This window comes from Chelonia mydas, chromosome 27 (genome assembly GCF_015237465.2).
Source record: "Chelonia mydas isolate rCheMyd1 chromosome 27, rCheMyd1.pri.v2, whole genome shotgun sequence".
In the NCBI taxonomy this organism is placed as follows: Eukaryota; Metazoa; Chordata; order Testudines; family Cheloniidae; genus Chelonia; species Chelonia mydas.
The window spans coordinates 1,156,409-1,174,442 of NC_057860.1; the positions used below are offsets into that span (position 1 = coordinate 1,156,409).

The 18,034-nt window shown below is 43.4% G+C and overlaps 1 protein-coding gene across 2 annotated transcripts in view; it reads right to left on the reverse strand.

Annotated features, from left to right (window-relative positions):
* Window positions 1-18,034, reverse strand: part of MYO1D (myosin ID) — a 356,514-nt gene that overhangs the window by 13,928 nt on the left and 324,552 nt on the right. The window lies entirely within an intron of this gene.

The window sequence follows — 18,034 nt, forward strand, 5'->3', positions numbered from 1 at the left end:
ATGTATAATGTTGTGTTATTGAGATCAAAATATGTGATGGCTCATCTCTAATGTAACCCGATACTTAAGTGAGAAGAGAAAGGGTAACTCAGGAGAGGCACTCTCTGAGCTCACCTCAAATGTACCAAAAATGGCCCAGATACTTAGTTGTTTTTTTCCATGTATCTATAGTACATGGCATCTCCAGCCCCCTCATCTGTTTTAGATGATTATGTAAAATATAGTCCTTTATGTTGGCATTGAGGGGCATGAATAGTCTCACATACACATACCCCTTTATGAATATTAAATTCTGGTGAAAGGTGTGGGATTGACAGCCCTGTAGTCTAAAGGGCTCTTGTGTATTCCCAAAAGAAGTACACAGCACAGTTAACAATGGTGCAACTTTTTCCCCTCTGTTCTTTCTAGGGAGAAGTAGTTAAGAGTAAAATTTTCAAAAGCTACGTGGCTCTGACAGTCAATGAGACTTAGATTATTTTAAAATTTTCCCCACATCTCCATGGCCCATTCAGTCCTTAGTGTCTTTGTTGAGACGGCCAAAGGAGGCAACGTTTAGGGGCCAGTGTAATGGTAGATTTTATGACACAGATCCTTGTCCATGTGAACTGGACTGAGAAATCAACTCATTTCACAATCACAGCCATCAGGTAATTAGCAGTTTTTGGTCACTACCACCTAGACTGGGATTTCAACAGGCACCAAAGAAGTGAAAGGTTATATGTCCCATTAATTTCTCACTTATAGGTAATTTCTCACCAGCTTGGCTCCTGGGGATGCCAGGACTTCCAGGGTCTGCAGCAGCCCACCAGGGGGACTGCCCCAGAGCTGGGGCTACATCCCCCCACAGACATTTCAATTTTTTTGGATTTCATTCCAAATCAGAATGAAACCAAACTTCAGAAGAGTGAAATCCTTGATGAGATGGAATACTTTTCTTCACCCAGCTCTAATTAAAATACACTGGGTAGTACAATAAGGCTTACCAGCCCACAGGAGGCTAAAGGATGTGACTGACTGGCAGCCAACTACCTTGATAGATAACTTCATGTCTTCTTTTATGCAAACTTGCCAGTCAGAATAAGGGGAGGATCTCAACCTGTGAAAGCTGTAGTTTCTTGTTTCAATATCATCCAAACCAAGCCACCAACATCCTGTCTGACATTGGGTTTTGTATCATTCTAAACTTCTCCCTTGCTCTGTTTAGTTATAAATATAAGTAGTAAGAAGCCGTAGATAAGAGTGGAACAACAGAATTCATTTTTCTGGTCCAAACCACTTCTCTCCACTCACTCTTTAAATGCAACTAGGTGGCCACATTTGTTTTTGACTAATATTGTATACGTAATGTTTTGCCTACTCTGAAAGCACGCACAAGGCTGAATACACGTTCACACACAGGGTTATGGTGACATCCTAAACCACACAGAGCTTTCAAAATCTGCCTTGTGAAATGCTGCTTTGAGCTTTCACAGAGAGAGAGAGAGAGAGAGAGAGAGAGAAACAGGATGTTTTAACAAAAAGTTACTGGATTTTAGAGATAAGTACTTGCATTTTAGTGCCTTGCTCCATAAAACAATATTAGCTGACACTTGGTGTTAATGTGAGTGAACGCTGAGAAATGGATGTGAGAATAATAAAAGGAAACTGTATCTGAATAAAGGAAAACTCATACACAGAAACTATATTTCCATTGTGGAAGCGCAGAGTGGGTCCTTTCAGGCATTTTAATGCCAAGTCAGGTCAGCTGGGTTCAAAGTGACCCTAATTGGCCCTTCTGCATGGTGTGAGATTTTCTACCTGGAGCCAAGCAACACCTGAAGCTGTGTAATTCCTTTCTGTCTTTGAAAGCAGCAAAGAAACTGTTTCCAATCTGAGCTTTGCTCCCAAATGTCCCCTGATCAGGCAGGTAATCTCAGCACCATAGGAAGTGGATTTGGAGCGATCTAGAGTTGAACCATCATGCTAAAAGCTGTAATTGCACATTGACTTCCACCATATGAATACGTGGTACAGTACAGCATGATTGTACGCTTTGGACAAATACAGTACCTTCCATCAGAGAATTTCAAAGCAGGCCGCAAATATTAATTAATTCTGTTTCTCATCACAGATTAGAGTAGGCACAGAGAGTTTAAGTGGCTTACCCAAAGTCACACAGCAATTCAATAGCAAAGCATGTAGCAGGAACACCAATCTGCTGGCTCCCAGGCCAATGCCTTTATCACAAGGCTCTTTCCTTTTATTCATGTATAAGCTACAAAAGTCACTTGTTCATTCTGTAGCTTGCTCTTCCTGCTGTCTAAAGAACTGTTAAACTACTTCTGTTTCAGACAGTGGTACTTAGTCTATCATGGTGGCTACAAGAAATATAGAACTCCACCATGCGTTCATCTTAGAGGCATCACAGGATGCCTGCGTCTGAAGATGTTGAAGACAATGCTGCCACAGTGTTGCAATGCTTTTACGTTATGTCGAATCTGTGGTAGAGCCATCAGTTTTATCTGCTTGAACTTAATGTCAGATGGCACCAAAACCAAACGGAACAGACAAGACAACTGTTTTATAAAGTGAGACGTTAAGTGTCATGATGCTAGAGAGAACTAGCCAAAGGATGCTTACCTGGTGCTTAAAGAAAAGGAGGACTTGTGGCACCTTAGAGACTAACCAATTTATTTGAGCACAAGCTTTCGTGAGCTACAGCTCACTTCATCGGATGCATGTAGCTCACGAAAGCTTATGCTCAAATAAATTGGTTAGTCTCTAAGGTGCCACAAGTCCTCCTTTTCTTTTTGCGAATACAGACTAACACAGCTGCTACTCTGATACCTGGTGCTTGAAAGTCACAGCACTGTTAAATATTTGCAGCTATTCCAAGGAAAACTATGATTCACTTGCTTCTGGGCATAAGATGACCACCACGGGGATCAGGAAGCGGGATGCCCTGTCCTCCCCCTTCCCATTACAGCACTGGGCAGTTTACCTTTGCCTGAAGCCCCAGGCATTGGTCACAGCCAGAGGCATGCTACTGGACAAGCCATACCAATGGTCTAATCTGGTGAGGAAAGTGACAGAATACTGGAATAAGGCAGACCAACAGTCTAATCTACTATTGACATTTGAATCGGTTGGGAGGAGGGAAGACAACCTCCGAAACAGTAAGGATCCAGTTCCTAATCCAGCTGTGATGGACAGATAGCATGCGCTGCGATCCCCACGTAGTTCTGTAAACCGCTTTGGAGAGCCTCCTTGAGAACAGGGGTATAGATGTGTCAGTAACACAGGGGCAGTCTTTCAAAGCAGGCAAGGTCAAGAGAGCACATCTGAAAAAAACTCTTACTATACCTAGCGGAAGCATGGACAAGGCATTTCATTTCAAGGCAGTCCATGGATGGAATACGGGACTGCAAGCATAGGGAATGAGGAATCACATCATTTCTCTTCCCCTACTCCCCCTTGTAAACTTTGATATAGAAATCAAAATGGAATATGATCAAACTTTATTGTGTAAAATTCAGGAGGGGTCACAAAGAGCCTAGATAAGCCTCACTCCGTCATTAAACTGAGTAAAATGCCTCATATGTTAAACTGCCAAAATTTAAGTTGAAGCAAGGACCTATCCTCACCGCTATCTCTAATCTGACTGGCAGCAGAGAGAGGCAGTCAGATGGGAGAGATTTACTTTGGGAACCTAAGATCAGCTATAAAATATACCCTCATCTCATTACCACACTTTGGTTATTAACAGAAACTGATCGCCTGCCACCCCCAGGTGCACATATCCTGGGTACAATAGACGTAAAGGAGGAATTTCAGTCAGTATGTTCCACATCTCCAGAACATAAAGGAGTGTTATGCTGAGACATTTTTAAAATAGCACAGGCCTTTTCAGACACTTACTGCTCGCTGCTCCTGTACAACTAAAGATTCAGCTATACACTTAAGATGAAGCATCCTATATAGATTTCCTGTTTCCTGGAATATCTTCAGCACATCCGAACGTGACATAATTTAGTTCCTAACAGATGAGTGTTCAGTGGAGCTGGTCAAACATTTTTCTGTTGGAAAATGTCATTTCATTGAAGTTGACAGGTGCCTTAGCAACACCTGGATTTTGAGGTTTTGTTAAAAAATAAACAAATCCAAACTCAACACTTCAAGAAGGTTGAAATGTTTTATTTTGACCTTATCAGAATGGTAGGTATTGATTTTTCATTTTGAAATTATTTTTATTTTGAAATAAAATTTATAATATAAAGAAAATAAAAAAAATCAAAAAGTCAAAATTGAAACAAAGTGTTGTCAATTTTTTGGGGAAAAACTCTGTTTTGCAGAAAGTTTCAGCTTTTTGTTCCAATTTGGCATGGGAAAAAAATAAGTGAAAAGTCAGAATTTCCCCAGCTAGCTCTAATGCTCACACCCAGAACCTGCCAGGTCAATTCACACCCTAGTGCAGTGTTTCTCAAATGCAGCCACCAGGGGCTTTTCTTGTGGCCATTGCCTCCTGGGCTGTTATTGGGGTGGGGGCAAAGCAGCGGCCCCTCCCCGTCCCTGGTGCTCCTGGATGCACTGCCTTGGTGTTGGTTGCTGGGGCCAACAGCAGGGGCTGGGCCCTGCCCCCCCACTTCCCCAGATACCTGGGGCACAACGCTGGAGGAGCAGGTAGCCAGTGAAATCCCCACCTTCCTGGGGCAGTGGGGCTCAAGCTTCGGACTTCAGGCCTGGGATGGCAGGGCAGCAGGCTCTGGCTGAAGGGCTTTGGGCACCAGCCCCGGGCTCTGGCTGCGTGGCGGCAGGCTCCAGCCACGCAGCTTTGGGCTCTGTTCACCAGCTGCAGAGCTTCAGGCTGCAGCCCCCTGCTGCCTCCCCCGGCCACCCTTCCATCTCCATCGCCTCGGCCCCTGCTGCCTCCCCTGACCCCCCATCCAGGGCTTAATTTGTCCACAGCCTTGCCGGGGCTAAGTAAGTCTGCCATGAAAAGTGATGCTTGTATATTTGTTAATATCACTTTTCACAATAGACTTACTAGCTAGCAATAAATAAATTACAATGATTTGGACATGTGTATGTGCATATGTATTTGTCTTTCCTAAAGCTAATTAAGTATTTTAGAGAAAAGCGTGAGAGCGGCCAGCAGCAGGAGTTGGTGGCCACACTCTGAGGCCAACAAATAATTTGTCCCGAGAACCCCTGCCCTAGTCTAGGGCAGTAACAGCAAGACCAACAGCAATTGAGTGGGTGTGCCGGTTGCATGCTGGTGCCACCAGAAGTGATACCTGTAAGGATGGCCCCTTGTCCTATGCAGCGCTCTAGTACAGCATAACATGCTAGGGAATCCATAAATAAGCAGAACTGCGCCCTTTCCCTGCCACCCCCCTCCCAATTCTGATCCCTTGTGTATTTTGTTTGATATTGAAATCAATTTATTTTACTCTCCCCCTAAAGATAAAAGTTGCCAACCTGCTGGAGATTTATGTATGGAAAATGAACAAAGAAATTATGGGCCTTGGTGTGGGGAAGCTGGAGGTTGAGAGAGTTGGGCCACTGCACAATTGAGGCTTCTGGCACCAAACGTGTGGGAAGTAGTTTGAGCATTGATACCAGGAAGAGCGTTTCCTCTGTCTTTCCCTTCATGTTTTGGACAACTGCTACTTATCAGATGCCACTACATTTCCAACAACATGGCAAGACTCAGACATCTTGATGCTGTGTTAAAATGTTCAGCAATGAAAAAGTTAATTTTGACATTTAAATCATAATCATTAGGTTCCAGAATCAATGCCACATAGCTTGTTTTGTGACGTCTGCAGATTCACTAAGACAGTATTGCATTGTTTACACTTGATTCCATGTGGACTACAGACTAATTCTGGATCACTATTATGAAACAATAAAAAAATTATCCACAGTTATGAGACAATTTAAATGGCTGCATAACCATGTTATATCCAGGGATCTTGTTACCATTAGATCAGTGATTAGGCAGACAAGGGCAGCAGGGGCACAGTTTGCACTGCCTCTGCTCGTACTGTGCTTGTTCTGTGGCTAAAGAGAGGATTTTACTCTGAAGCTGAACATAAATTTAGGTTACATATTGCAATGGCTCCTACCACATCTTCTTTTCTAGCTAAATTGTCCTAATTCTTAAACCTTCTAACAACTGCCATTGGATGCAGCATAATTCCTAAACTAGTACCTCTTCTGAATTTGCAAGCTAGCATATTTTATATTATATTTCCTTTGACTCCTAGGGAAGCATTGAGGGTCACTTCTCATCCCTACTTTCTGCTCTTTATTAGAATCAAATGTTGCAATAAGAGGCTTGATAGCAAGCCTGCTCATTCAATAAACCAGCTATACCAGGAATATATGAATCAAGACCCTTCTGTCTAGAAGGATTAAGATCAGAACATCAACTCGTTCAACTAGTATGCCAGGAACCCTGCACTATAAATGCATATACAGATAAATAAAATAAAGCCACCCAGGAAGATGAATGAAGGTGTGTTCCCAGGCTAAGTCATAAGCCCCGATTAATATACAGGCCAGATCTGGAATAACCTTTCAGACACGAGGCTAACAAGAGGATGACTGTGAAATAGACTGCAGCATGGATTTACAACAGGTCCAAGGAATCTATAGCATGAGAAACCCCACGTAGAAATTCTGAAAAACGACTGCAAATACCTGTGCAAATGGGCTTTCCTACCCCACATGGGGAAACAAGAACAGTTTGACTGTGCCTGGGATGTGTCATCCAACCCCTAGATGCATTGGAGGTGCTAGGCTTTACCTTCCAAGAGCACAGGAATAGAGGGCTACGCAGCCTCTTGTCACCAAAGATCGCACACGGGCCAATGATTTTCCAGTATTAAACATCCACCACCGACAGTTACTGAATTCTGTGAGGCACACCACATGTGGAAGCCATCCCACATTGAAGTGCTTATATCACTGTACTTACCCAGATGATTTCCCTCTGAAGTGGGAATAATTTATGGCCTTTCTGAATGATAACTGTCACCCCAGCTTTCCCTGTCAGCAGGTGCAGAGCACTCACTGAAATGAATGGAGCCCTTCCCAAAACCTGGCCCATTTTGACGGCCAAAATAAAACTGATGACAGCGGCCAGGCAGCCTTAGTTAAATTCTCCCTTGGAAGGGATTTGGACAGGGGCTCTGTATGACTGTTTTAACTGCATGCTAATATAAACTGGACCGTGCTTTTGAAATGGTTTCCTCCCTTCACTGTTTTGTATCACAACTTTTAATCCACTTCTCTGTATAAAATCCAAGGACGACATACGATAGACGGGCAGCTGGCAAACTGCTGAGGCAGAAGCTGCAAGCTGGGTTTCTGCCTATACTGTCTCTTTGGAGAGTTTAGTGTAGTGATGGCCAGGGAGTTATGAAAAACATAGGGTAGGTGTGGGGGACAAAGCCAACACAACTGCAGTACTGGAGTACTTTTTTGTGTGTGAAAAAATACAATACCAGTAGCCCTTTCTCTCACACAAGCACAAAAAAGGTGGGGGTGGAAAGGAGAGCAGCAGCACTACTCCCCCACACAAGGCTTTGAAAGCTTAAAGACTGCTGGTAAATGATGTGGACTCTCAGCCTCTGTAGCTGTTATGCGGTAGGCCCTTCTTCCATGGCCTACAACAGCAGCTTCCGGACATCCTGGCTATGCTCCCAACCTGCAGCCAGTGAAATCTTGAGCTACTGTGTAAGCTAACAGCGTTGCCTCCATTATATTCTGTACACATCCTGGTGGAGATCGTTAGAGCTGAAGTAGAAAGTTTAATGGGAGAAGATTTGTTGCCAGTTGAGCTTACTCAACAACACAACATCTTTCAGCTAGAAAATGATTCACGTAGCTCCCTTTAAATAACGCGTGAGTGCGCGCACAGGGGAGGGAGTCAAAATGGAGAAACTACTGCTTTTAGCACTACAGCTCACTCGGTCACTATAGCAACCTGGATATTAATTATTACATCTGCTGCTTCATTTCTGCCAGCCAACCACAGGCTAGGGCTGACATGCTGGGAAACCACTATAGAGATGGCTACATCGGCTGCCTCTGACTATTGTTTAGTGCATCATTTCACAACCCCACTGCACACTCTAATTCTAAAATTATTCTCCGCCTCCTCCTGGAGGCCCTGCCTACATTAGGCTTTTCTACCCAAAGCTTTTAGTTATTGCTGTCACCAGTTCCGCTCCCCCCCAGCAGCAATGGCCGGAGCACTAGGAGGCATGCAGCCACAGGAGTTTTAATCACGGTCACACTGACCTGCTTTGAGCTGGGTTAGAGGACACCATGCATAAAACAACAGTTGTCTCCTGGTGCCCTGTCTGCACTAGTTTGCCCAGTGGTGAAGCTGAACCGATGACAGCACTGATGGAAAAATCTTTCGCAAAGAAATCTCAGGTAGACACCCCCTCCCCCTCTTGGACTGTCTTTTAGCTGCAATGTGATGATTTTTGGTTTTACACCAGCACTGGACTTTCCCAGCAAGACTCTTTTTGGGAGGAGAGGAATGTTAAACAGAAATATAGAAAATCTGAATGCATCTCTCTGCTCTCTTCACATAGCAGTACCCCCCAAACAAACTCACCTTCCCCCTATGATGCCAAATTGCATCATCAACAGGAAGTGAACCAGTCACAGTTTAATAGAGACCAAGTAATGTAAGTGTCCATGAAGGTTGCCCCTGATGATGCAGGAAAGCCAGTAGCACAGCCAGTTAGACACTAGGAGAGTCATTTCTGAAGCCTAAATGTGAAGGTTATCAAAGGCAAGTGCCAGAGGGTGTGGCGTGCCTAAGCTTTTATAGGATTATCGAATGCATTCATGTGGGACGGGTGCGTGAGAAAGGCAGCCCCTCCTTCCCAGGAGTCCTAGTACTGCACAACATTCAGCTTGCGACTGAGTCTCCCTTCTTGGATTCAACCTAATGAGGAGGAGTCGGGATCAAGCCTCACTACTGTAAAAAATACACTCCCCTGTTTGACCAAAGTAACCATCTCTTGAAGACAATGATTTTTCAGCTTATGACTTTCAGGTTTACCAGGAAGTCAGTGCTGCCCAGGATGACGTTACTGTGATGGTGACCCCCTCAGGGACCGGTCTATTACATCACAGAATTCTCTGAGGCGTGGTCTACCCTGGGAACATATGTCGATATAGCTATGTGTGGACAATCCGCACCCGGAGCGACGTAGTTATATCGACCTAAACCCCGGTGTAGACAGTGCTATGTGAGCGGGAGGGCCTCTAGACTTAAGGGAGGTGCAGACAAGCTCCTCACTCAGCACTACAGAGGGGCAGCTGCCCTGAGTGCCCGTAAGGTGCTAGGTGCCTCTCAGAACAAAGGCAGCTTCCATAGCGAGGCAGGGGGAGGGTCAAATGGACAAGGGGATGATGACAGAGGGAGGGGAAGGAGAAGTGACAATAAACATCACGCAGTTACTCAAGGCCTGGACATGGTGACTGTTCCATTACATGTAGGTTTTTGCTTTTTAAACAACTGCCACTTTCCCTCCCCTTGTGCTCTTTGGGTCTGGCCTTTGGAGGAACCTAGTGAGGTGAAGGAAGTGCTCTGGCAGAAGGATTCAGAGGAAGCCCAGGCACGGTTGCAAGGAGAAAGGCTGGTGCACTGATGGAGAAGAAAGGGTGGGAGAAAAACACAGAGCGAGGCCAGGGCCTTGGAAGGAAGGACAATATACAGCAGCGGGGAAGCCAGTGAAGTGATTCTGTAGGCGTGTCTTCTGTTGAACTGTTTTGCCGCATTTCCCGCCATTGGCGAGAGTGCTGGAGTAGACGGGGATCCAGCTGGCTGCCAGTGTTTTCAGCACCAAGTTTAACCATGCTCAGAACAGGTTACACCACTTTTTAAAGGGCCATTTGCTGCTAGCACCTTGTCTATACTAAGCTCCACCAGAAGTAGCAATGAATGGAAAGCACATGAGGGGCAGCACGAGCTTTCACATATGGACAGATTTTATAATGTTTATAGAAAAAAGATGACAGGAAGCACTCTATGTCTACTCCCCTGAACAATCACGGGAAATTGCTGGCCTGAGATGCATTCACCTAACCAGAGTTTCATACGGTCCCCATCACAATGGTACTGGAGTGTTGTGGTGTCGGAGCCTAACGAAGGAAACGTTCTGTAATCCATTGAAATGCAGGTTATGACTATAATGTGTGATTAAGTTATTAGCACTAAAACAGAAAGTGTTAATGTGGACCAGATTCTAAGAAACACAGAAGTAAACCGATTAAATTTTTTGTAGAAGGACAAATGGGTAGGATGGAGACTGTGAAGAAAGGTTGCTCTGCAGAAACCCCGCATTGAAGGAAAATCCAGGAGCAGATAGAGAGTAGTTGTGAAACAAAGTCTTCCACAGTGCAAAACAGTGCCAATGGGGTAAGTAACACAAGGGGAAAATAATATATGTAAAACAGGAATAAAATTTTGAACTCCTATGCCGCCTTCCAAGGAATTATCACAGCAAGACAATATTAAAACAAAGTGACAGCTGGCACTCTAGGTGTTTGGTATCAGCTCTGGGCTCTCTAAAAAACAACAAACCAGACATTTTAAAAAACCCACACAGTCTCATAACTGAATCATTAAAGGCAACCAACTTCCAAGCCAAAGGACATCTAGGAATACTGAACCTGCTTCCGCATATTTCCTAAAACAAATCTCACGAATGTACAGCTCCATACAGGTCACTAATAGTTAGAGACACCATACGTACCTCTCCCCGGAACCTACAATAGCCACCTTTCAGAGGATGATCCCAAAGTATGCTTTTGGGGATTCTACCCACCTACCTTGAAGGAGATACATTAAATACTGATACCATGTAGATTGGTAAACTGATCTTTATGTGTCAGCAAAATTACAGCCAAGAATTTAAATGGTTCCTACGGGGAAAATACCCTCAACATGAAGTGTAGTGGGGAAAAGAATTGGGCAGAGGTATAAAGGGATTGTTTTAATTTGGGGGTCAATCAATCACAAAGATCCAATTACTTCTGCTATTGATGGTTAGTCTTCTAACTGCACTGCTAAATATCTTAAATACTGCACATATAGGAGTAATGGAAAATGAAAAATTGGAGAGAGTCCAGCGAAAGGCAACAAAAATGATTGGGGTCTGTAACACACGACTTATGAGGAAAGGCTGAGGGAACTGGGATTGTTTAGTCTACAGAAGAGAAGAATGAGGGGGGATTTGAAAGCTGCTTTTAACTACCTGAAAGGTGGATCCAAAGAGGGTGGATCTAGACTATTCTCAGTGATAGCAGATGACAGGACAAGGAGTAATGGTCTCAAGTTGCAGTGGGGGAGGTTTAGGTTGGATATTAGGAAAAACTTTTTCACTAGGAGGGTGGTGAAACACTGGAATGTGTTACCTAGGGAGGTGGTGGAATCCCCTTCCTTAGAAGTTTTTAAGGTCAGGCTTGACAAAGCCCTGGCTGGGATGATTTAGTTGGGGATTGGTCCTGCTCTGGGCAGGGGGTTGGACTAGATGACCTCCAGAGGTCCCTTCCAACTCTGATATTCTATGATTCTATGAAGGGAGTCTCTAAGCTGTCTAAAGAGATCTGTGCACGAATCCAGAATGGTGGATGAATGAGCCAGTTTTATTTTCAGCTGTGTTTGCTGAGATGCTCCATGGTGATCCCAACATCACTTACACTGAATAAAAAAAGCTGGGAAGCTATAGTCCCAGAATAAAAATCCTGGCATTTCTGCTCCAGTTATTGTTCTCTCTGCCTTCTTCACTGATATATTAGCACAATTCACAAAGGCAGGAGAAAGGCAGCTTGCTGTGAAGAAACAACTATGTCTCATTTAAATAACTGACCTATTTCTGCTCTTGCTCTGCCTAATTTACTCAACAAGAAATTTGGATTTGCAGAAATGGCTGAAAGAAACATGCTGCACTGACTCACATGTAAACACACTCACCAGTGGCAAAGCCAATACAAAGCAGGGTGCACAAGACAGCAAAATGACTTTTCTGAACATGAAAGAACTTTCACTGGTGGGGAAAGTGTCATTTTTCTAAGAATCAAGCTAGTTTTTGTTGTGGGCTTGGCACCTGGTGCTGACTAAGGGATTAACTCCCTGGTTCCATTTGTCCTCCTCAGAGTTCCCCACAGTATACAGGTTTGGTTTGGGCCCATGTGAACAACCAGAATACTAAATAAAAGCAAGATACAGGCAAATCGACAATCTCCCTGAGATTTAAAGATATAAATAGAAGTCTCCTGAGAATTAATGTATCTTTTAAAACAGAAGCCCCCTCCAATCAAATGAGGTAGTTCTAAATTTTGTTGGTTTTGCAGGATTAAAACGAGGTATATTCAATATTTTTGTGCAATAGCATTGAAATGTATGTCTTTTTAATTTCAGTGTTCATGTGAATATACTTAACGATGTTACAATTTATGCATGTGTGAACAGTTGCTATAGTTGGTTAAGTGACTTGGAAACAACATACTCCCTGCTGTCTGCAACTCTACTTCCTGTTTGGCAGGAGAGTTCACACCAAACAAGAAGTAAATATTTATATTGTCTGTGCTACTCCTCTGCTGGTCAAACTTTCAAATGATCTCTAGTGCACATCACATTGCTTTACTGAAAGCAAGTGAGAAAAGACATGTCAAAATTAAATTAAGAGAAAAGTTGTACAGAGGAAAAGGTTACAATTTAGATATCCAGCTTCTAACTAAACTGTGTCGTTGTTGTCTATGTACCTGATTGCAATAGAAGAACAGGCTCCAGGATGCAAGCTTTGGAGGCCAGACACGTTACTAGGTACAGTAAAATGCCTTTAACTACCATCTGGCACAGTTTTTATGCTCAGCTGAAATAACTGATCTTTCCTCCTATCTCCACCTGCACTACAGGGGAGTTTTTAGTTAAATGCTATTTCTGCTGATGAGCCTCCCTCCTCGCCACCCCCGACCTTCTGTTTCATGTAGATTGGAACCAATGCCAAAACCTGTAATTACTGGCAGTGACAGACAGCACCACTGCTGGTTTCTCTGCAGTAAGTCACAGTGCGGCTGCTACACCTGCCTGCCATTGCAAGGTTCATTTGGGCCCACCACTCTTTTGGATTCTACCTAATTCCTATTTCCCAGATATTAACCTCTCCAAACATGGACACCCTTTGGTGGTACCACGTTGATCTAAAAATCTAGACACGTCATTTTGTTCCCCTTCAGAAACCTACAGAATGAAAATATAATATTTCAGATCTGAAGTAATCAGCCTTTCTAATTCTGTACTGCAAAGATCTGGGATATCTGGGTTTTATTCCTAGGTTTGCTACAGACTTCCAATGTGAGCTGGGGAAATAACCTCCACAGCAAGCATGTCTCAGCTCCCCTGTCTGTAAAGGGCTTAGCTACCTACCTCACAGGAATATGGCAAGACTTACTTCATTAATATTTGAACTCCTCAAATGGAAGAGTGCCAGACAAGGGCACAGCATTGAAGTTCCATCTATTTAGAGCTGCCAAGCAGTGGCATGTTCACCATTAATATCCATGTTTGAATGGAAGGTGCTATCCAAAATATCAGTGTTGCGGGGTCCATGCAGGGAGGAAGCAGCGAATTTACACAATGGGTGTTGAAGAGTTTGCTACATCAACTAAATGCCAGCAAAAATAAAGCCATTTACAAACCCAGTATCTGTAAGCCTCAAGCATTCGGTATTAATTCTTTTTACAGCAGCCATTCCAGTTGAGGAAAACATTCCCCTCCTCTGTTTCTAATCAGCTTCCACCCTCCTTTGGGCTTACCAGAGTTAAATCTTCCACATTGCTTGCTGTGATAAATGGAAAAATCAAGCCGCGAATTGGAAAAATGAAATGCAATGCAAATGCCTCCACCAATAATAGATTAACTCTTTGTTCCAAGGCTATCACAGCACGTCAAGAGGCTCCCTGAAAAATGCTATGTATTTTGTGAAGAGCCATTGCAGTGACAAGATAAGATGCCACCAATTTGTGAAATAATTGCTGAGAAAAGAAACATCCCCCTCCACCTTTTGAGGCATGGTCTGTATTCATACCGACTGATGAGCTCGACTGTAGACTTACCAAAAGGGCAGTGAATCTGATCTCAATACATTGCTTGAAAAAGAACTACCTTATGGTATCCAGAAAGTTGTTCAGTGTATTTTTTAAATATTTAAGCAATCTTTCTTTAAAAAAATATGGTATGTATTTCTATGTAGCAGAAAAGACCTTGCTCTTAACAATGGAGATGGGAGCGTGGATGGAGAGGGCCAAGGATCGGAGGTGGCATTGAGCATTCACTCTCTCAGGTTCTTGGCTGGCTGGTTCCTGCTTAGGAGCTCAGGGCCATATACCCCCAGGTCAGATTGGCAGTGACCGTGCAGTTTTTTCACCTTCCTCTGCAGTGTGGGGTGCAGGTCACTTGCCAGGATTATCTGGGTGTATCTCACTTAATCATTTCCCTGCCACTGGTGCACCTCATTCCCTCTTATTCTCTGCCTGTGGCACGTAACAGTCTAATCTGCTGTGGGCTGTAATATTTTGGTTTCATTTTAGTTGTAGGGTTTAGTGCGCAAGTGCTGGGTAGTGTTGGTGACCTGTGCTATACAGAAGGTCAGACCAGATAACCTGGTGGACCCTTCTGGCTTTAAATTATAAAATTTGATGACTCCAAGGTCAGAAAGCTTTTCTTTGCCGTTATGGAGGTAACACCTGGGGGCTTGCTGCAGACTGGCATGGGAATCTTAACTTTTTCATAAAGTTAAATAATCTCTGAGAACTTCCCTTACCATCCACAATTGGGTGCATTGCTGCCTTTCCCTTTTTCAGTCACAACTTTTCTAACTACAGCAATTACTTATATGGAAAAGTAATATATTTGTAGTTTCTTTTAATGCAGTTTAGCAGTGGATGCAAGAAGGAGGTAGCAGAACCATGTGACCAGAAAGCTCTCTTTCCCACAAGCAAGTACTCCCTGGACCACAGTGGGGAACTTCAACTCTTGCACGAGGACTAACATCCACACCCTGAACACACAGACACACGAAGTTGAAGGATCAAGAGGGTTTGAGTCTACAGAAATGTCCCTTGATGGATTTAATTGTCACAAACACTTGGGCTTCTCTTCCCTGGTCAGTTCTCTCTTGGTACATATACTGCACTCGTCACCATGGTATCGATGCACTAAAAGATGCTCACGTTCAACCAGCAGTTATGGGCTTGATGAAGGAATCAGAAGATGAAATTCTATGGCTTGTGCAATGCTGGTGGTCAGATGTCACTAGATGATCATAATGGTCCCTTCTGGCCTTTAAATTTATGACTAACTCTGTAGAATATTTTTTTAAAAGAAAGGATATGCCTTACAGTCACTCTCTCATTAAAATCCTGGCATCTATACTGATGGACAATAGACCCATTCACACCATTAGCTAAAAAAGAGTTTATAGCTCATACATAAGCTTCCAAGTTTTGTGCAGCTCTGTGCATGGACATTTGATTCAAGTTATTTAGTGAACTAATTTGCAAATCTACATAGAACCAGAAACTTTCAGTTTGTAAAAGTGGGGATTTATTACTCCTGAAAGGTGTTGGCTTGATAGTCCTGGGATATGAAGTCCTCCGTTTATCTAAAGGACAGTAGCAGGGCAAGCTTCCTACATACTATCTGCATTCCATGCATCTAAAAATGAAGAATTCTGAAAGCAGTGTCTGTTGGTCTGTGTACATGGCCTTCCTCTCCTCGAGCCTCCAACCGAGGAGATAAAGGGCAGAAGAGATTGACCACCTTCTAGTTCCTTCTCTGCTATGAATCCATGAATGATCTGAAGCAAAGAGGATGGGTAGAGGAATACAGATAGGGACCATACATCTTGAAGAACCTCTACTAATTCTAAGATAAGTAACTCTCTCTTCTTCTTCAAGTACCAGTCCCTATGTATGTTCCATTGTGGGTGACTGACTGACAAGCAATACTCAAGTAGTAGCAAGGTGCAAGAATGCAGGCAGCAGAGATGTTCGAAGGACTGCTGTTCCAAAAGACGCATCAGCAGGTGAGTCCTGTACTAAAACATAATGTCTTGCGAGCATGTGAATGGAACTCTACACATCTGCTTTGCAAATGTCAAGTCAAGGTATTCCTGAAGCGAATTATTGATGAAACTTGTGCTTTTGTAGAATGAGTAGGAGGAGGGAGATGAACCAACTGATACAGGCCAAGGTTCATTTCGAGCTCCTCAGAGGATATAGGCTGACCACTTTTCTCTATGAGAAACAGTCTAGGAGATTTTCTGACTAGTTTTGTCCTTTGCAGATAAGAGACTAAGTCTCATCACATGTTGAGGGAATGAAGTCTCCTCTCCTCTTCAAAGGTGCGTCGTTTCAGAAAAAAGAAACAAACAATAAGTGGAATGACTGATTCCGATGAAACTCCAAAACAACTTTGGGGGTGAAATTAGGAAGTAGGAGTAGGTTTCTTTACTGGTAGAAAGGTTCTAACTAGGCCCTTTCAGAACCTGGTAGTCAATGGGTGAGCGAGAATTGAGTAACTATGTGAGGATGGGTGGGTGGGATGCACACAGTGATTGTTGCCACGTGGACCTGTAAAGAGTTGATGGGAAGACCAACTGTTTTGAGGGAAAGAAGATTATCCAGAATAAGGGGAATATAAAATTTTTTTGTGCGCCCAGATAAACGCTTTCACTAGGATAAGTAGCATTTCCTTGTGGAATCTTTTTGACTATCAGTAAATATGTTTTACATGGCTTCAGAGCATGAAGGATCTAGAATTGATGCTTGCCCAAAAACCATGCCCGAGGTAGGAGCACAAGGAGGGACAGCATAGTTAAGATGAGCTGACCACTGTAGGAGGAGATTGTCACCCTAAGAATGAAGCACTAGGGCTCCTTTGAAGCAGTATATGTTGTACTTCCTGTTCTTTTGGGAGGTGAACAGTTCCCTTGTGAGTGTTCCGCATAGAGCAAAAATACTGCTTAGCACAGAGTCAAGTAGCTCCCACTTGTGGTTGATAGCAAAGTGCCTGCTGAGGGAGGAGTCTGCCAACACATTTTGGTTCCCTGGAAAGTAAACTGGTGAAAGGGTGATTCAATTGCTGATACACCAATTCCATAGACTGACTGCTTCTGCCCTTGGGTCTAGATCTCACTCTTCCCTGCCTGTTGATGCAAAAGACAGTCATCATCTGTCTGACATTATGAGGACATGGTGACACTGATGAGTGGGAGAAAGGCTTCATAAATCTCTCAGACTGCCCACAATTCCAGAATGTTCATGTCCATCCTGGCCTCTTGGGACATCCAAGTACCCTTTGCTGTGTGGCTGTCCACATGGGCTCCCTAGCCTAAGAGGAAGGCATCTGTAATGACTGTCCTATCTGGTTAGAGGGAAAGAAAGGGAACGCTCACATAGCTATTTGTGATTATTCCACCACGGTAGATATAATGTTACTTTGGTGAGAACTGTTCCTATAACATTCATGGACTGTTTGCTTGGTGAGTACATTGTGTGAAGCCACACTGGTAGGCTATTCCACTACTCCTCGCATGTCAATGTCCAGTGTACACTGTCAAGGCAGGAGTTTACAGAAGAAGTTTCCAACGTTATCTGGGGAAAAAACTGAATATGCAGTTTATAACATAAACAGAGGGAAGAGTCTGGGAGTGGACAATATTCGTCCGGAATATCTCAAAGCAGGGGAAGATACTCTCTTCAAAGCATTGGCGCAATGGTTCACCATCTACCTCAATAGCAAGCATGTTCCAGATGTATGGAAGAAATCGAAAACAATATTATTGATGAAGAAAGGTGATCCAGAAAAACAGAGCAACTGCTGTCTGATCATACTCCTCTCACAAGTGTATAAAGACTTTAACCACATCATACTCAATTGGATTAAGAAGGACCTCAAAATGCACAAAAGCAGAGAACAAGCAGGTTTCTGCTCAGGGTATCTGACAACTGATCACAT